Genomic DNA, 21781 nt, shown 5'->3' on the forward strand with positions numbered 1-21781 from the left:
TTGCAATAAGGGATTAATTATGTCCATACCTATTAGTGGCAGAATACTGCATAAATATTGTAGAAACACATAATGTTAGTAATTTTTAGGTCCCCAAATAGAAATGAAGCCATTATTTACAGTCTAAGCATGCTCAGTGAACAAAATGGAAGGCATGCTGCCAACGTTCCTCAGTGTCATTTATGTTTGATCTTAAAGAAGCCTCTCATTTTACATATTGTAAAATTATCTATAAACTTTTCCATGCTTCTCCTGCAAGTTCTTCTCTTAAAGACCTATTTTTAACTTGTCACATGTATAATAAATGCTTCTTTTATGTATACAATGATGTATACATAAGCCTACTATGATTGTTTTAAATGACTCTTCTATGGATGGGAAGAAGCTGATTTTGAATCATCTATAGCTCTCTTCATTATAACCAGTGGGATCTCTTCAAGATGATCTGCTCTGCTTAAACACTTATTCTATGAACACAGAACAAAATTCTTCTGACCAAAGCTAACCAGAAGTCAAACCCCCTGTCTTACTAACAACTGATCCAACAAAAGAACATCTTAATATTAAGTTGCAAAATAAAACATAAGTCAAGGTCAGTATATGTACAAAAAATGTCATATGTATTCAATGAAGATACCTAATCAAATACCCTTGTAATCTTCCTGTACTACAGAGGCTAAAAAATGAGAAACATTGTTTCTTAGATGCTTTGCAACTAAAGTTCTGTAGGTGACCCAGGTTCTACTAGCATTCTCACATATACACAACTGGGAACTGAAAAAAGTGGCGGCAAGCAATGAGAGGAAGGTGGCAACCAGCTCCAGGGGACCTGTTCTCCTAGAAAGCCATGGCTGAAGCTCTCCTGCTCTGTCATTCCTTACTGGGTAAAATCTAAACACTGTTCCTTGTCTCTCCCAGAAATTCTGTAAGCTACCTAATACCCAGTGGTAAGTCCCTCTCAGTATTAGATAGCCAGGATGGATTCTATTGCCCACAACAAAAAAACCACAACCTAAGGATAATAATACTTTAAAAATAAGCCAACTTATTAAAGCTTGTGCAGAAATGTTCATGGACAATGAAGTCTACGGAAGAGGGTGAAAAGACTTTCCAAAAGTAAGGTCAAAGGCAGAGACATTACTGAGCAGAACCCCAACAACACACAAACTGAAGAACCACATTTTACTCAAATGGTACGGCAAACTCTGCTGCATTTTATCACAAGTGTGTGACTCTGTTAGAACACGTGGGAAAGCTGCAATCAATTCTAGCTTAAATATTTGGAATGATATTTGCCTTACATTAAAATTAGTTTTTTAAAAGCAAGAAACAAGATATAAAATCAAGGTTGTTATAAGTACTATGGTATTCAGTAAAGACACCTGAAACAGATATGGCATTTGGCCTCATTTAGCCCCACTCAAACCCCTTCTGGTCAGCCAATGTGGAAGCAGCAGGTACAGTATGAGGAAAGCAGAGTTTCGATTCCAAATCTGCCACTTCCTTATAATGCGATAAATGGATGATGTGAGGAAAACAACTTTAGAATTAAATGAGATGTCTGGCACCTAGTGGGTATTTGATAAATAACAGCTGAATCAGAACCAAATGAAGAAAAAAATACAAATACATTAAAATTTAAATTTAACAATAAGTTAAAAGTTCAAGACATTAATAGAAGTCATGTGACAATGCTATATGACAGAAGAAATTCTTGTTTTAGGATTTATTTTTTTTAAAGATATTATATATTTATTTGACAGAGAGAGACACAGCAAGAGAGGGAACACAAGCAAGGGGAGTGGGAGAGGGAGAAGCAGGCTCCCCACCGAGGGGCTCGATCCCAGGACCCTGGGATCATGACCTGAGCTGAAGGCAGAGGCTTAACTACTGAGCCACCCAGGGTGCCCCTTGTTTTAGGATTTAAAGATAATACAGAAACAAGTAGGGATTAGTAAAGAAAAGCTGACAAAGGTCAGATATGAGCCAGTCCTTTAAAAATAATGTATATTTTTCAAAATTATTTATCCACTCCTTCATATATTGACTGCTTATTACTTGCAAGTCACCGTTCCAGGAGCTGAGGGTACAGCAGTGGAACAGATAAACATGGTCCTTACATTCCAGGGGGGAAGAGAACAAAAATAGACATAGGAAAGGGGACAGAGGACGAGAAGGAAGGAAGGGAGGGAGGAGACACGAGTAAGAAAAAAGATCACATAGGGGGTCAGTGCTCTACAGAAAATATCGGGTAATGTGATAGCAAATGACTTGGTGGGTCAAGGATGCTTTCTCTAAGTATATTTAAGTTGCAATTTGACAGACGAAAGGCCATGTGAAGATCAGGGGTGAGAGTATTTGAGGCTGAGGCAACAGCCTGTGCAAAAGCCCTGAAGGAGAAGCAGCTAGACGGGTTTAAGGGACTGAAAGTAGCCAGTGAGGCTGAAGCATAATTAGCAGAGGGTCCAGCAGGGAAAGAGAAGCCTGGAGAGGCAGGCATGGACAGTGGTTCTCAACCCTGGCTGCCTGTTAGAACTACCAAGTAACTTTTGGAAAAATACTGAAGTCTGGGTTTCACTCTGACCAACTACTTCAGACCGCCTGGTGATAGGGCCTCAACACTGGAAGTTTTTCAGAGTTCCCTGGGTAATTCTAGTAGGCAACCAAGGTTGAAAAGCATTGATGGAGGGCTCATAAGCCAGGCTAAGGCGTTCTTAACCATATTCTATGTATGATAGGAAACTATTGACAGATTCTAAACAGGGAAATGACATGATCTGATTTATTTCCACCATTCTTTTTTTTAGATTTTTATTTATTTGACAGAGAGACACAGCAAGAGAGGGAACACAAGCAGGGGGAGTGGGAGAGGGAGAAGCAGGCTCCCCGCGGAGCACGGAGCCCGATGCGGGGCTCGATCCCAGGACCCTGGGATCATGACCTGAGCTCAAGGCAGACGCTTAACGACTGAGCCACCCAGGCGCCCCTACTTCCACCATTCTTTAGAGAATAGATTATGGGATACAACATCTTCTAATTAAGTATCTACACTTGTTTCATATCTACCAGTTAAATATCTACAAAAGAGTAGATATTTAATATTTTCACCAAGAGATAAATTTTAAAATAAATAAACTGAAAACTGTAAGATATTAATGAAAGGAAGTGAAGAAGACACAATTAAATGGAAAGATAGTCCGTGCTCATGAGCTGAAAGAATTAGTATTATTAAAAAGTTCCAAAGCCTAAAGCAATCTACAGATTCAATGTAATCCCTATCAAAATTCCAATGGCATTTTTCACAGAAATGGAGCAAACAATCCTAAAACTTATATGGAACCACAAAAGGCACTGAATAGCCAAAAGGTCTTGAGAAAGAACAAAGTTGGAGGCATCGCATTACCTGATTTCAAACTGTATCACAAAACTGTAGTAATAAAAACTGTATGATATTGGCATAAAAACATACACATAGATCAATGGAATAGAACAGGGAGCCCAGAAATAAACCCACACATACATGGTTAACAAATTTATGACAAAGGAGTCAAGAACATACATTGGGGAAGGGATATTCTCTTCAATAAATGGTATGAGGAAAACTGTAGAGCCATATGCAAAAACTGGACCTCTATCTTACACCAGACACAAAAAATCAACTCAAAATGGATTGAAGACTTGAATGTTAAGACCAGAAACCACAAAACTCCTAGAAGAAAATATAGACAGTAAGCTCCTTGACATTGTCCTTGGATTTTTTGAGTGTGACCAAAAGCAAAGGCAACACACCCAAAAATAAACAAGTGGGACTACATCAAAAGAAAAAGAAAAAGCTTCTGCACAGCAAAGAAAACCAACAAAATAAAAAGGCAACTTACTGAATGAGAAAAAATATTTGTAAATCATATCTGATAAGGGTTAATATCCAAAATATATAAAAAACTCATACAACTCCATAGGAAAAAAACAATCTGATTTAAAAATGGGGACCTGAATAGACATTTTTCTAAATGGCCAGCAGGTTACAAGAAAAGGTGCTCAGCATCACTAATCTGGAAATGCAAATCAAACCTCAATGAGATCACCTCACACCTGCTATTATCAGAAAGACAAGAGATAACAAATGTTGGTAAGTATGAGGAGAAAAGAGAACACTTGTGCACTGTTGGTGGGAATATAAACTGGTATTGCCACAATGGAAACAGTATGAAGGTTCCTCAAAATATTCAAAATATAACTACCATATGGTCCAGCAATCCTACTTCTAGGTATATATCCAAATAAAATGAAAACAGGATATTAAAGAGAAATCTGTACTCCTGTGTTCATTGCAACACTATTAACAAAAGCCAAGATAAAGGAAACAACCTATGAGGTTGTCCTATAGGAAACAACCTATGAGGTGTCCATCCATGGATTAATGGATAAAGAAAATGTTTTTTATACATATAATGGAATATTATTCAGCCATGAGAAAGCAGGAAGTCCTGCCATTTGTGACAACATGGATGGGCCCCGAGGGTACTATGCTAAGTGAAATAAGCCAAACAAAGAAAAATAAATACTCTATGGTATCACATGTGGAATCTAAAAAAAAAAAAAAAAAAGAAGTCAAACTCTTAGAAACAGAGTAGAAAAGTGGTTTGGTTGTCAGGGGCTGGGAGGTGAGGGAAATATGGTAAAATGGTACAAACTTTCAGGTATAAGATGAGTTAAGACCGGGCACCTGAGTGGCTCAGTCGGTTAAGCGTCTGCCTTCAGCTCAAGTCATGATCTCAGGGTCCTAAGATCGAGCCCCATGCTGGGCTCCCTGAAAAAGTCTGCTTCTTCCTCTCCCTCTGCCCCTCCCCCCACCCTGCTGGTGCTCTCTCTCTCAAATAAATAAAATCTTGGGGAAAAAAAGATCTGAAGATACAATGTAAAATGTGATGACTATAGTATTATATAATTGATATTTGTTAAGAGAGAATTTCAATGTTCTTACCAAAACAAAAGAGAGAGAGACTGAGAGAGAAAGAAGTATCTACAAATATTCAACCAACATAACTGATGTGTTCTTAAAAATCCTAAGTAAAGTTCCATATGCCAAATACATTTTCCACCAAATTGTCAACAATAGGTCTAGAGATAGTGGGTTAGAGCTACTGGAGATGTTCATAGCTATAGTAGATCCTACAAAAAGCAAATGATGCTAGACTACTAACTGGCTGTGGGGGTTAGGGTAGATGGGGAGAAGGCTAAGAAGTGTGTCATGGTTATATTGCTTAACAACTCTTTTGATCAACTTAATGTGTCCCCTTTGGCACTTTTCTAACAAAACTAAAGCTGCTCTCTCTGAATTAATCCCCATTGGCAGACACTGTGCAGCAGGGAGCTGAACACTTCTCATTAGGTGGGAGATACGGAAGAGCTGATGGATTCAAGGAGGGTCATTAAGGATAAATGTGGAGTCTCCTGCCTGAAGCAGCACAGAAAGAGGCTTGCTAAGGTTCAAGAAATAGGCTGGTGAAGGTAGCAACCTCACCTTGCTCACCTTCCCACCTATGTGAGGGCATAATGGACATCACTCCGCTCCTGGGCAGAGGCTGTCTGCCCACACCTACCTAATCCCGGAAGAGTTTAAAGGAACCAAAGGAAGCATCACAGGAGCTGGGAATGGCCAAAGATCCTCTTCAGATTGTTAATCTCTTAACAGTAGTCCATAGAGTATAAAATCAGGAATGTGGCAGCTTCTACATTCTTTTTTTTTTTTTTTTTAAGATTTTATTTATTTGACAGAGAGACACAGCGAGAGAGGGAACACAAGCAGGGAGAGTGGGAGAGGGAGAAGCAGGCTTCCCGCTGGGCAGGGAGCCTGATGCGGGGCTTGATCCCAGGACCCTGGGATCATGACCTGAGCCGGAGGCAGACACTTAATCGACTGAGCCACCCAGGTGCCCCAGCTTCTACATTCTTAAGGTCCAAGCTACTTCAGCTCTGAGTCCCCAGAAGCACTAAATGAACTCTGTTAAAGAATACCTTTCCCTTTGCTGTCCTTTTTTCTTTTTTAAGATTTTATTTATTTATTTTTGAGAGAGAGAGCAGTGTGCACAAGTGGGGAAAAGGGGCAGAGGGAGAAGCAGGCTTCCCGCTGAGCAGGGAGCCCAATGCGGGACTTCATCCCAGAACCCTGGGATCATGACCTCTGTCAAAGGCAGATGTTTAACCAACTGAGCCACCCAGATGCCCTGCTGTCCTTTTTGACTGTCTCTATGGTTTTGTCAAATGGCCTTCATTTCAAATACCTCAGAAAGCCCTGTTTCTACTATGAGACTGGCTTATAAATCACCAATAAAAGTTCTACACATTCAGAAAGGGTTTGGATCCTGAGTAGTTGCATTTTTTTAACAGGGAAAAATAGAAAAACAAAGCATTTCAGAATCACCAAATGCAACTAGACAATAAAGCTGAGAGGATGTATTTACTTTTTATTTCCAAGAATAAAATATGTTTGCAAAATACACTGTACATACAAAAATTGTGAATTCCAAATCAAATCAAAATTATATCCTTCTTTCTTTTCTTTTTTGACTTTGACATATTCCTCATAAAAGAATATAAATATATAACATCATCACTAATCTCATTAACCTCTAGCAAACTCCTCATTCTTGCCATGATCTTTGATGACTATAAAATCCTGAGGACTCTTAAAAGACTGCCCTAAGGACTTAAAGGTGGAAAATAAGTGGCCATAATTAATTTTCATATGAAAATTATGAATAAAAAGATATAAAGTGTAACAGCACATACATGAAACATGGAGGAAGGAATAAAAAAAGGGGTTTTTTTTAGAATGTATTTGAGCTTAAATGACCATCAACTTAACATAGACTGCTATATATTTAGGATGTTATAAATGAACCTATGGTAACCACAAATCCAAAACTATAATATATACCAAAAAAAAAAAAAAAACCACAAAGAGAAAGAAATCCAAACACCACACTACAGAAATTCATCACAAAGAAAGAGTGCAAAGAACAGAGAACTATAAAAATGACCAGAAAACAATGAACAAAATGGCAATAGGTATATACCTATCAATAATTAAACATAAATGGCCTAAATGCTCCAATCAAAAGACACAGGGTAGCACAACAGATTAAAAAAAAAAAAAAAGACCTATATACTGCCTATAGGAAACTCACCTCAGACATGAAGAGACATGAAGACACATACAAAATGAAAGTGAAGGGATAGAAAAACATTTACCATGCAAATGGACATTAAAAAAAAAAAAAAAAAGGCCAGGGTAGCAATACTTGTAACAGACTAAACAGATTTTAAAACAAAGACTGTAACAAGAGATAAAGAAGGGCATTACAAAATGATAAAGGGATCACTCCAACAAAAAGATATAACAATTGTAAATATCTCTGCACCCAACACTGAAGCACCTGAATACATCAAACAAATATTACTGAATACAAAGGGAGAAATTAATGGCAATACAATAATAGTAGGGGACTTTAACACCCAATCTACATCATTGGATGTAAGGAAAATCAATAAGGAAACAGTGTCTTTGAATGACACATTAGAGCAAATGAACTTAACAGATATATACAGAACATTCCATCCAAAACCAACAGATGACACATTCCTTTCAAGTAAACATGTGACATTCTCCAGAACAGATCACATGTTAGGCCATAAAACAAGTCTCAATAAATGTAAGAAGATGAAATCACACCATGCATCTTTGCTGACAACAGCGGTATGAAACAAGAAATCAATCACAAGAAAAAAACTGGACAAAACACAAACATGTGGAGGCTAAACAATAGTAAACAACCAATGGTCAGCGAAGAAATCAAAGAAGAAATAAAAAAATACAGGGAGACAAATGACCTACATACAAATGGTCCAAAATTGTGAAAACAGTTCTAAGAGGGAAATATACAGCAATATGGACTTACTTCAAGAAGCAAGAAAAAGCTCAAATAAACAATCTAACTTTACACACCTAAATGAACCAGAAAAAGAATAAACCAACCCATGGTGAGTAGAAGGAAAGAGAAAATAAAGATCAGATCAGAAATAAATGACACAGAGGGTGCCTGGGTGGCTCAGTTGGTTGGGCGACTGCCTTCGGCTCAGGTCGTGGTCCTGGAGTCTCAGGATCGAGTCCCGCGTTGAGCTCCCTGCTCAGCGGGTAGTCTGCTTCTCCCTCTGACCTCCTCCCTCTCATGCTCTCTGTCTCTCATGCTCTCCGTCTCTCTCAAATAAATAAATAAAATCTTAAAAAAAAAATTAAAAAAAAAAAAAAAAAGAAAGAAGTGACACAGAGACCAAAAATAAATAACCAAAAATAGAAAAAAAAAAAATGAAAGCCGGCGCCCGGAGAAGCAGGAGGAGAGGTCGGAGCCATCTCCAGGAGCCTTAGAGACCGAGTCCTTGGCAGCGGTGGCGGTGGCAGGGGAGCGCACCGGCAGATTCATTCCACCACTTACTTACAAGCTGAAAACGGTAGGCCACGGGAAGTCTTACTGGTTTCAGGTAGAAACAACAGTTGAAGATGTCCAGCAAAACGGCAAGCACCAACAACATCGCCCAGGCCAGAAGGACGGTGCAACAGTTGAGGATGGAAGCCTCCATCGAGAGAATAAAGGTTTCATAGGCGTCAGCAAACCTCATGTCCTACTGTGAGGAGCACGGCAGAAGAGACCCTTTGCTGATAGGGATACTGACCTCAGAAAACCCTTTCAAGGATAAAGAAACTTGCATCATCTTACAGAGGAACAGTGAAATGGCTCCTCGCCTCTTCTCAACAAAGCAAATTATGAGCAGCAACTTGGAAGAAATTTACCTTCAGCTTATTTGGTAACCACTGCTAATAACTAAAATAATCTAACTTGGGGGGAAAAAAAAAAAGAAAAAAAAAAATGAAACCAAGAGCTGGTTCTTTGAAAAGATAAACAAAATTGATAAACCCTTAGCCAGACTCATCAAAAAAAAAAAAAAAGAGAGAGAGAGAGAGAAAGGACCCAAATAAATAGAGAAGGAACAACTGACACCACAGAAATACAAAGGTTTATAGAATACTATGAAAAATTATATGCCAACAAATTGGACAACCTAGAAGAAATGAATAAATTCCTAGAAACATACAATCTTCCAAAACTAAATCAGGAAGAAATAGAAAATCTGAACAAACCAATTACTAGTAACAAAATTGAATTGGTAATCAAAGAACTACCAAAAATTAATAATCCAGGACCAGATGTATTCATAGGTGAATTCTACCAAACATTTAAAGAAAGAGTTAGTACCCATTCTTCTCAAACTATTCCAAAAAATGGAAGAGGAAGGAAAGCTTCTAAATACATTCTATGACACTAAAATTACCCTGATACCAAAACCAGACAAAGACACCATAAAAGGGAAAACTACAGGGCAATATCCAACAATACATTCAATGGATCACTCACCGTGATCAAGTGGAATTTATTCCAGGGATGCAAGGATAATTTAATATTTGCAAAACAATCCACACGATACAACCCATTAACAAAATGAAGGATAAAAATCATGATCATCTCAATAGATGCAGAAAAAGCATTTGACAAAATTCAACATTTGTTCATGATAAAGACTCTCAAAATAATAGGTTTAGAGGGAATATACCTCAACATAATAAAGACCACATATGAAAAACACAGCAAACATCATACTCAATGGTGAAAAACTGAGAGCTTTCCCTCTAAGATCAGGAACAAGACAAGGATGCCCACCTCTCACCACTTTTATTCAACACAGTACTGGAAGCTGAAGCCATAGCACTCAAACAAGAAAAAGAAGTAAGAGGCATCCATATTGATAAAGAAGAAGTTAAACTGCCATTATCTGCAGATGAAATGATATTACACGTAGAAAACGCTAAAGATTCCACCAAAAAGAACTATTAGAAGTGATAAATGAATTCAGTAAAGTTGCAGGATACAAAATGAATACCCAGAAATTAATAGTAGCATAGGGAATATAGTCAATGATATTATAGCATTGTTGGGTGACAGATGGTAGCTACATTTGGGGTGAACATAGCATAACACAAAGAGAAGTTGAATCACTATGTTGTACACCTGAAACTATATAACATTGTGTCAACTATACTCAAGTAAAAAAATTAAAAAGAAAAAAAATTGCCCCAAGACCCCTAATCAGAATTACTGCAAAGTACATTTAAAACAAAGGTACTGACTAACAGAGATGATCATGTATAACAATGTGTTCTTACCAATAGTACCAGACTTCGTTACATAGTGTCCTTAAATTTGGAGCTATTCCACAGAGAATCCCCAAATTTGCAAATCCTTCCCTCTTCAAGCTTACAGATCCCATGTTTTTAGATCACCAAGGATGGTAAATGAAATACCTCTCAGGCTAGAGTTCCTTATTTGGTAGGATTCCTTGGTCACTTGTTTTCTTCCCTGGGCTAATGGATTTGGTTTTATCGTAATGTTTATTTTTATACACATGCCCAAAGGCCTCCTACTTTTTAGAAACCTAATAAATACTTCATGATAACTAAATTTGTTAAGATAACACAAAAGATTTTGTCTATTACTTAAGAAGTACATGGTTTCAATTAAATAAGCAGTCCAGTGCATAGTTCAAAAAAATTATAAAAGATTTGAATATCAAATTTGGATACTTTTTTGTAAAAAGCAAATATAAAGCCTATGGCCTTTTAAATGGCAGGTTTGTGCAACATAAGCCTGTTCTTCTAAATGAACCTCTGTAATTGCACAGTTAAACTTCAAGGTGCACTTTGCATTTTTTACAATATATAAGTTGAAAAGATTATCGAGTTAAACCAGCCCGTATCTTGCCTTTTCAATACATAACTTTGTGCTATGTCCTGTCCTATACACACTCCAAGTAGTTCTAGTCATGAGCTTAATGTAAATACTGCAAGTGTCATTACACTGAACTTCTGACTACATCTCTGTCAAAATGAGAACCTAAGATGTATTTTACAAAGTTTCAGTTATAAAAATAACACACTCTTTTTTTTTTTTTTTTTTCCGAGAACGAGAATGAGAGAGAGCACGAGAGGGAGGAGGGTCAGAGGGAGAAGCAGACTCCCTGCCGAGCAGGGAGCCCGATGCGGGACTCGATCCCAGGACTCCAGGACCATGACCTGAGCCGAAGGCGGTCGCTCAACCAACTGAGCCACCCAGGCGCCCTAAAAATAACACACTCTTGAGATGGATTTCTATCAGTTGAAGGCAACCTTTAATTTTTTGAAATCCCTCCATTCCATTATATTGTTTTTGAAAAGCCAGCAAGTAGAAAAACAGACCAATCCTGAAGAACAAACTGATGAGCCAACACTAGCATGCTAAAGCAAATCAAGCTAATGTGAAGGAAAGCATTCCAAATAAAAACAGATGGTAGTGTAGGGCCTCAACCCAGTTCCCTCTTATCTCAGAGTGAGCCTCATTGTCTGCTCCTTATTGTTTTTAAAGATGTACAATCTAGCAGGCAAAAAAAAAAAAAAAAAAAAAAGGCTTGAAAATTAATAAGCTAGAGACTACTGTACAAGCTTTGGCTAATTTGAGGTATAAACTCTGGCACTTAACCTTTCTCATCCTTAATTTTGAAAGTCAGGAAATTCCACTTTACTGGCATATTTTAGAGAAACTAGTCAGTTAACTTTTGGTAAATCACTTTGATCACTTCAAAGAGGCTATAGAAAGAGATTACTAAATCATCATGAAACTTTATTTTGGAAAAACATAGAAATACATAGAAAATTGTAATTCTAGAACTGAAATGAGTTTGTCTCAAAATAGAGTCTCCTGCTTTATCCTATAAGAACTTGTTCTCAGAAATCAGGAGTTGATCTAAATAATTCTCTCGCTTTTTCTACATTACAGAACGCTATAAATAGAAAAGCTCTTAAATGTTTTTATGGGGAGAATGAGAACAATGTCTGAATAATCACACCTATCCCTGACATACATTAAAAATAAAAGTCATTCCACTTAAAATATTTTTAGATTTCCCAAGCCTCTAAGATGGTGCACATTTCCTTGAATATCGTCTTCATGCCAAGCACTGTGCTGTGGTCTAGCCCACTGGTTCTCAATTCTGTTGGGCCTAATACCCCTATTTTATAAACAATACCTTCAAACATTTGCTTTATAAGCTTGAAAAAATCCACAGGTAATAAATTGCACCTACACACGTAATTTCAAATAAAAATAGAGGATAATGCCTAAACTTTAGTACAAGGAAAATAACTTGTTATAAAATACTACATAACTTCAACAAATATATGGTCACAACTACACCAAAAAATATAATGATGAAGTCAAGTGCTTGCAGTTACAGAGAGAATCACTATGGATATGAAAACTGTATCAGCTGATGCAAGTGTGCTATATTTGTAACTCAAATACCATGAACGGCAATACTTTTAGTGATGTGATCTTCTAAAATGGTCAGGGGAGTAGGCAGAATAATACCCCTACACAAAGATGTCAGAGAGTCTGTGAATATGTTACTCTGCATGACAAAAGAAACTTTGCAGATGTAACTAAACGAAGGACCTTAAGAAGTGGAGATTAGGGGTGCCTGGGTGGCTCAGTTGGTTAAGCGACTGCCTTTGGCTCAGGTCATGATCCTGGAGTCCCGGGATCGAGTCCCGCATCGGGCTCCCTGCTCGGCGGGGAATCTGCTTCTCCCTCTGACCCTCCCCCTCTCATGCTCTCTCTCTATCTCATTCTCTCTCTCAAATAAATAAAATCTTTAAAAAAAAAAAAAAAAAAGAAGTGGAGATTATTCTGCATTACCTATGTGGGCCCAATCTTACGACATGAGTCTGTAAAGCTGCAGGACGTTTCCCAGCTGTGGTCAGAGAGAGAGAGGGCAGCACGAGAAGGACTCAGTGCTCTGTTGCTGGCTCTGAAACAGAAGGCATAGCGCCTTCATGTGCGAGGACTGGAGAGAGTCCAATCTAGAAGCTGAAAAAGGCATGGGTGAATTCCTTCATAACCTGGATGTAAGGACTCAAAACCTAGATGTAATAGAACAAAATATTAATAAATCTAACTATAAAAAAACTTTCTTTAATTCTATGAGGCAAAAAAAAATTTATGCCTAGGGCGCCTGGGTGGCTCAGTTGGTTAAGCGACTGCCTTCGGCTCAGGTCATGATCCTGGAGTCCTGGGATCGAGTCCCACATTGGGCTCCCTGCTCGGCAGGGAGTCTGCCTCTCTCTCTGACCCTCCCCCCTCTCATGCTCTCTATCTCATTCTCTCTCTCAAATAAATAAATAAAATCTTTAAAAAAAAAAAAATTTAAGCCTAGATAAAGCCAAAGGACAACAGACACTGATAGAAAATACATGCAGCATATATCACAGACAAAAAGCAAAATGGCTAATACATTAAGAACTCAAAAACAGAAGGGAAAAAGGCCAAACATTCAATAGAAAAATGGGCCAAAAAAAACCAAAACAAAACAGGTAACTTAGTAAGAAAAGACATGATATAATGTCCCTTAAAATTAGAAATGATTTTCACAAACGTCTGGGTGGCTCAGTTGGTTAAGCATCTGCCTTTGGCTCAGGTCATGATCCCAGGTCCTGGGATTGAGTTCCACATCAGGCTCCCTGCTCAGGGGGGAGCCTGCTTCTCCCTCTGCCTGCTGCTCCCCCTGCTCTCTCTCTCTCTCTGATAAATAAATAAAATCTTTAAAAAAAATAGAAAGAAATGATTTTCAATTCCCTCCTAATATAAGAAATACAAATTAAAATTACTCCTTAGATACCATTTCGAAGTATCAAACTGGCAACCATAAAAAGCTTGGTAGCCCTGTCTGTCAGCATTGTTGATGGGAAAGCAAAATGGTATCATGATTACAGAGGAAAATTGGGCAATTCCTGACAAAACTACCCATGCATTTATCTATCAACCTCACAATCCCACTTCTAGGAATTAATCCTGAAGATACACTTCTAACAATATAAAAACACATATGTACAAGGTTATTCACTGCAACTTCACGTGTAATTATAAAATATTGAGAATAAAGCCAATTATCCATATATAGGAGACTGGTTAGATAAACTCTGGTCTGTCCATATGAGAGAATAACATGCAAAGACAATCAGGAAGAATGAGAAAGATCGTTATGAAAAGGTAACTGCCCTTAGTTTACACTTTCTATTAAAAAATTCACAGAGGATATAGAATTTGCAAGTTTTACTTTTTCATCTTGACATCTACTATGTGCCCATGAAGGGAATAGATTGTTGAACAGCACATTGTCCTTGCCTCCAAGAAGTTTGCAAACGATGAGACAGACAAATAGCTAAATTCCATCAATTCCAAGATACACACTTTTTACATTTTAATATCCCTGGAATCAGGACACACCTTCAATGGACAGAATCTTACAACAGCTGCTGGCCAGCTAATTATTCTCTGCCCATGTCTGAACTTAGTTTTGTACATCTGTCTGTGGCAAAAAGGGGCAACTATAATCCATTCATGTTTTGGTCAACAAATTAAAGACCACTTGGGAAAAGAATATGAGTCATAGCTATTGCCTTAAAACATTTCAGTCAACCCCTTCTGTTAAAATTAAGTATCAAAACCCAAATGGCTATCAGTAGCTTGGAAGAATATCCTGGAAATAATGGAAGAGCACTCTGTTCTTGACAAAGCACAGAGGATGCAGAGGATATTATGTGAAACAACATAAACATCTACACCTGAACCAAAAAGTTCTTTAGAAGAGTCAGACTGAAGGTGAAGAAGTTTTAAAAATGTTTCCACCATTTATCGCATTTATATTTTCTTTTTTCTGCATACACAAGAGATATATGATCTAAATTAAGTTTAAAAGAGTTCTTTCATTAAGAATAAAATAAAGGGGCGCCTGGGTGGCTCAGTCAATTAAGCGGCTGCCTTCGGCTCAGGTCATGATCCCAGAGTCCTGGGATCGAGCCCCACGTCGGGCTCCTTCCTCAGCGGGGAGCCTGCCTCTTCCTCTCCCTCTGCCTGCCACTCCCCCTGCTTGTGCTCTCCCTCTATCTCTATCAAATAAATAAATAAAATCTTTAAAAAATAAAATAAAATAAAATAAAAATGCTAAGTGATAAAGTCATGTCCTAATTTTATTTGCTGCACGACTTTCTTAGTGGAACACAAAATAATGGTGTGTCTTACAATTGATGGCAGATTGGCCTGAATGAAATATAGTATTATTCCAGTACAGAATCACAATTTTTCTAAAAAGAATTTATTTATTTATTTGACAGAGGGAGACACAGTGAGAGAGGAAACACAAGCAGGGGGAGTGGGAGAGGGAGAAGCAGGCTCCCCGCGGAGCAGGGAGCCGGATGTGGGGCTCGATCCCAGGATCCTGAGATCATGACCTGAGCCGAAGGCAGACGCTTAATGACTGAGCCACCCCGGCGCCCCTGGAACCATAGATTTAAGAGCTGGTGAAACACACAGGGAGTACATATAAATCGAACTGGGGACCAATCAGAAAACGCAGAGATAGCAGTTGTGGGGCTAAATTGTGAAGAGTAAGCAAACTGGTCCACAGGAGAAGGAGGTTCATACAGCATGAGCAAGGCAAGAAAGTATGGCTGCCTCACACAACAAGTCATGCTGAGGAGACCACAAACCATTCTTTATGGCTGGAGTAAAAGGTGAATGTTAGCTGCATGAGTTAAAGCCTCAAACCTGGCTAAGGGAGGTTTGGAGGGGCCAAAAAAAAAAAAAAAGCAGTGTGCTAAGCAACAGAATTTGAAATTATCTTCCAAACTATTAGAAGTGATTCAAAGGCTTAAAGCAGGGGGAAAATTAGAAAGAACAAATTTCAGTGTTGGAAGTATGGATTAGGAAAACTCCAGGCTGGAAACAGGTGGAAAGCCTAGAAAGTTAGTGTTGATAACCGAGGTGAGAAGGGCTGAGCCCCAAAAGTAAAGCTACTGTAGCAGGAACACACACAAGTACCGACACAAACACCAATAAAAATGTGAGAAGGTTCTCAGCAATTAAAAAGAACTACTGAAACATGCAACAGTGTGGATGAATCTCAAATGCATTATGTTAGTGAAAGAAACCAGACTCAAAAGGCTGTTCAAATCCATTTTTATGCCATTCTAGAAAAGGCAAAATAGGGAGAGAAAACAGATCAGTGGTTACCCGTGTCAGGGAGGGGGTGACTACAAAGAGGCACAAGGGAATTTTTTAAGCTGATGGAAATGTCCCATTATCTCAATTGTGATAGTGGTTATACAACCAAATTTGTTTGTCAAAATGGACGGATTTTACTATATGTGAATTGCACCTCAATTAAAAAAAAAAAAAAAAAAAACCTTAATTAAGAAAAAACAAAAAACAAAAAAACCAAAGGGGCACCTGGGTGGCTCAGTAGTAAGCATCTACCTTCGGCTCAGGTCATGATCTCAGGGTCCCAGATCGTGCCCTGTGTCTGGCTCCCTGCTCGGCGGGAAGTCTGCTTGTCTCTCTCCCCCTCCCCCTACTCATGCTTGCTCTCTCTCTCAAATAAATAAATAAAAATTTAATTTAATTAAAAAAAAACAAAAAACACCAAAACTGTGATAAGGTGGAGCACAGACACATTCATTCACAGATATCGCCCATGGCTGTTTTTCTACTGCAAGAGCAGAGTTGAGTTGTTTCAATGGGGTCCACCTGGTCCATAAAGACCAAGACATTTATGATCCAGCCCTTTTAAGAAAGAGTTTATCAACCCCATTATAGAGTAATATCACCCATTTGTTTGGTTCTCCTTTAAAAAAGCCCTTAATTGCCCATAAAAGGAATAGGAAGACAGTAACAGAATGTGCATAAACACTCTGTTCAGCCCAACTAGAGGATAGAAATGAGTTGTTTTCTAAATACATCCTGAATTAAATCTCTAAAAGACGAGAGTATATATTCAGTTCTAAATAACAGCCACAGATTGTTTTTAGAACATTTCTAAAAACCCTCCCATTATCTTCTGATTCAACCTATTGTTTAAATTATATGTTTGATGGTTATTTTTTCTTGTTAAAGTGGCAAGAGACCAGCTTTTTATTGAAGTAATTACTAGCACTCTAAAACCGCTTCTTTACATAACTTCTACATGAAACAACCAGCTTTCCCGTGTATTTGAGGTATGAAGTGTGCATTCAAATAATTAGAGACGTGATCACTTCTCTGAAGCTGCAAAATATAGATAATAAAGCTTGTGGCATTTTTACATAAAATAAAGCATAAGCACTATGTGAAAATCTTAAAAATGTGGTAAGGAAAAAAATTATACCAGTTGCCTAAAAACAATTTTGATATAATATGAGTTGTTTTCATTATTCATTTTTAAAATGAAGAAGTGTGATAAAATGTTAATATGCATAGGCAATAATCACAATGGTGGCTTTAAAATTAGTTGAGCATAAACTTGAGTCGCCTTTTCCAATAATGGTGATATATTACAGAGAGTCATCTATACTCTGTTGTTTCCAATAAAGTATATTTGTGAAGCAACTTGTTAGAGTAAAGTTGTAGTTTGTGGCTTTACAATTTGATTTGTAAAATTCCCTGCGTGTGTGATTGCCACCTGCTTATTAGTATCCTGATGAAATTTACTGAGGTAACTATTCCATACAATGTATAATATTTATAATTTTGTAATTATAAATAACATAATGCACTATAACTTATCTATGAAATTATGACAAACAACATTATAGTTATTGGTCCTCGTAGCATGACTCTTGACATTATAAGCAAGAAATATGGAATCATATTGAATAAAAACGTCCCTTCAAACTGAAGGGAAATTTTTTTCTGCTAATCTTTAAATGTTTATATGCATTAAATTTTATACTTTGATGGACTGCAATAATTTTTAAAGCACATTCTGTACAAAGGAGGCAGGACACAAAGCAACGTCATTAACAAGGAGAATCTGAAAAAGACATGAGATAGGAGCCTTAGTAATCCTGGGAGTTGAAAAGGATTGTTCAAGTCAACCATTTTAAAGTTCTCATGTGATGTTGACATACACTGTTCTTTAAAAATAAGTTTTATAATAGAAGAAATTTGAAGGAGCTGAGGTAAGTAAATTCTTCGATACCCTCATGAAGGTTAGTCTCTGTGGGAAAAGAAAAAATACAAAGAAGACAGGAAGGATGACAGATGGTAGCAAAATAAGAAATCAAGAAAACAAGATGAGCTACAAAGAATCATGTAGAAAGTCAGCCTCCAAGGTTGAATATTAACCATTTAAGTGAATATAGCTATCTTAAAATCTTGAGAGAAAAGTATAAAGTCAAGGCAAAGACAAGAAGTGAGTAAATAAATCCAAGACACAGAGCAGTAAAAACAAAGGAGAGAATGAAAGAAGGATACTTTCCACTGTATTTGGATAAACAGGAAGAAGTAGATTGTAGATTAGATGGAAGACAGAAAAAAGGATTTGGTTTGAGTTCAGCTATAGGAGAAAAACTTAGCTAAAAATTAAAAATGACTCTAAGATTTCAAAATGTTTTAGATAGTGATTATTTTCATTAAAAGTCCCATGAACTTATCTGTTCTTAAAATTCTTATTGGAGTTGACTTGGCTTTTATCCAACTAGTACTTTAACAAAAGAAAGATATCTCAGATCTGGTGCTGTTTATGATCGTGCGGAAAGAAATCTGGAAACATGCCCTTATCTGGTTGTGAAGGAAAAGAATAATAACTTGGATTTCTTCAATACTATGAAATCACTGGCTTCAACACTAAAAAAAGAATAACCAGTTAAAAGAATCTGACCTAACACTTGAGCCAAGTGATTTAAGATTTTTACAACCTATTAAACTTACTTTATGTACTACCACAAATTTGTGTTAAGGCTCTGTTTTTCTTTTTCTTCATATGAAATCCAGTTCTAAAAATAGTCAAGTCTAAAAATAAAGCAAAACCCACAGATTAAGTGTAGCTTTATACATGTACAAATAACAGGGAAATCTCCACATCTTCTAGGAAAACAGATGTTGGGTTACTTATTCCCACTAAATTCTCTATGTCAGCTCAAACTTCCAGAAATTTTTCATTAATATGGACTATATTATTATAAAATCCAAACCCATCTTTAATTCTATTAAATTCGTTCCTCTGTCCCATTGAGATCAAAGAGCTCTACTAATAAATAAGAAAATGTGAACAAAAAGTCTTATACTATCATGAAAACCAACTGATTAATAGTTTACAAAACTGCAAATGACAATACAGTCCCTAATTAATGCTTTGATCCAGTTCATGGAAAGAAGCTATATGGAGAGAGATGGAAACAAACCTCACCTACATTTTTATATTTCTTTAACCTTTTCTGAAGTCTATGCTTTCAGAAACCACTTTTCTTCTAGATATTTCTGTGAAGACTAATGAGCAGAAAGGCAAAATTGGAAAAGGGGTTTCCAGAATATACGATTAATTTGCATAATTGTCTCTGTCCCAGTTTTCCCAATCCTTAATGGTAGAATTCTCCTACCTTTGTTTATCCATCAATCAACAAACTGAACAAGAAAGTAAAAAAAAAAAACCATTAAAATAGTATTTTTATTAGCTTGCTGTCACTCTCCAAAAATATATAAGAAATCTGTTCTTAAACTACTTCTTCCATATATAAAGAAAACATTCTCAATGGCAGGATACTTTGGGTAAGTTTTCAGCAGAGTTGAGATCTGAACTGATGAATACATACATACTCTCTTGCTTGGTTTTTCTTTTAATGAAAAACAGAATGAGGTGACCATAATTTTCACAGCTCACGTATATAATCTTAGGATAATTAACCACTACCAAATCACCATAAACTGGCTACAGAAACCTAATACAGAAACAGTATTATCTGGAAAAATTTATAAGGCTAAATTATTTTCAGCTTTCATTAGAATGGGAGCTTTTATTTTAATGTGAAGAAAATAATTATGTGTCTAATTTTAGAAATAATATTACTAATAAATTAGGTTAGAGTCAGGGGAGCCTGGGTGGCTCAGTTGTTGAGCGTCTGCCTTCGGCTCAGGTCATGATCCCAGGGTCCTGGAATTGAGGGTCCTGGGATAGGGCCCTGCATCAGGCTCCCTGCTCAGCAGGAGGCCTGCTTCTCCCTCTCCCACTCCCCCTGCTTCTGTTCCCTCTCTCGCTGTCTCTCTCTGTCAAATAAATAAATAAAATCTTTAAAAAAAATTAAATTAGGTTGGGGTCAGAGAGAAAAGAAATGTTATCCTCTAAAGGTCTTCTCCATATGATTTCAAAGCAATGGCACCTGGGAAATAAATTATGCTTGTATTTATCCTTGACCTATAAGTGGGATATAAAATATTAGAGTAAAATTTAACTAATTTGACAAATATATTAATGATTTGGGCCCAACCCCCCAATTATTTGGTAGAAAAGTATTTGCATTGGAAATTAGAAAGGTGATAGTTAACTGGTTGGTGAGATGATAAAATGCCATCCTCAGATCACTTCTAACATGAGGTATGTAAGGGTAGAGACACATGAACTAGCATACTGAGCTAACCATCTGCCTTCTGATCTCTGCAAAGACATCAAGAGGAGTGATTTCATAAGATGTCAGGGTATTCCTCATGGCATCTTCCATATATTAAAGTTTAAGATAACCCCTTCTCCCAATTTCCTTAATTCTCTTTAAAAAGCCAGTAGGTCTACAATCAATTTATAAAAACTCATTTCAAAATATATTTTCAGTGGGTTCCAAGACTTGCCACCTCCTGTACAGTGTAGAAATTTATTCTCTTTTCTCTACATGTTTATATCTAAAGACCAAGGATGTCACTACTATTTTAATCTTGTCACCTTTATTTTCTTCGTGATTTCATAAACTTGGATCATATGCTTCTTCCTAGATTTTATTTAAACTCTGGCCAATTCAATCAATAGGCACAAAGTAACCTAGAGCAGCACTGAAAGGAATCTTCTCAATACTCTGAAGTATGAGCTGCCAACATTTTCTATAACCCAAAGTCACAATAAGTAACTGGTTTAAATGTCATTTTTCAAAAATAATAGGATTCTTAATGTTAAATTTATTTAGTGTCAGTAACAATAAGAAAATTTAACTAAAGAATAAACTAAAAATGCAAAATTCAACCTAAAATATAAGTAAGTAGTATCATATCCACTTCAAAAATTGTTCAAAGGATCTGCTATGAGTAAAAAGATATCATAACCACCCAAAGACTAACATACAGAATCAATAAATTAGCAGGATAAAAATGTCTTAGGAGGTATCATTACAAACAAATACATGAGAGAAAATTTTACTCTGTAAAATTACCAGCTATAAGTTTGCTTTTTTTCATACTATATACAACATGTACATTCATAAAAATTATCTATTCAAAAATATTTAGGAATAAATTTAACCAAGAAGATAAAAGACTCGTAGACTGAAAACTATAAAACATTGCTGAAAGAAATTAAAGAAGACAAATATCTGAGAAGACATTCATGTTCACAGATAGAAAGACTCAATATTAAGTTGACAATATTATCCAAAGCGACCTATAGATTCACTGCAATCTCTATCAAAATCTCAACAGCATTTTTTTTCATAAATAGAAAAACTTATCCTAAGATTCAAATGAAAACTCAAGGGACCCTGAATATCCAAAACAATCCTGGAAAAGAAAATAAAGTTGGAGGTCTCACACTGCCTGACTTTAAAACTTACCACAAAGCTATAACAATC

General features: G+C 36.8%; 1 protein-coding gene and 1 pseudogene across 5 annotated transcripts in view; one reads left to right on the forward strand and one right to left on the reverse strand.

Annotated features, from left to right (window-relative positions):
• VWA8 (von Willebrand factor A domain containing 8) overlaps window positions 1–21781 on the reverse strand; it is a 345308-nt gene that overhangs the window by 243823 nt on the left and 79704 nt on the right. The gene's annotated exons all lie outside the window — the stretch shown is intronic.
• Window positions 8461–8869, forward strand: LOC118009618 (annotated as a pseudogene).

Source organism: Mirounga leonina, unplaced genomic scaffold (assembly GCF_011800145.1).
Source record: "Mirounga leonina isolate KUSES-001 unplaced genomic scaffold, KU_Mleo_1.0 Mir_127, whole genome shotgun sequence".
Taxonomy (NCBI): domain Eukaryota; kingdom Metazoa; phylum Chordata; class Mammalia; order Carnivora; family Phocidae; genus Mirounga; species Mirounga leonina.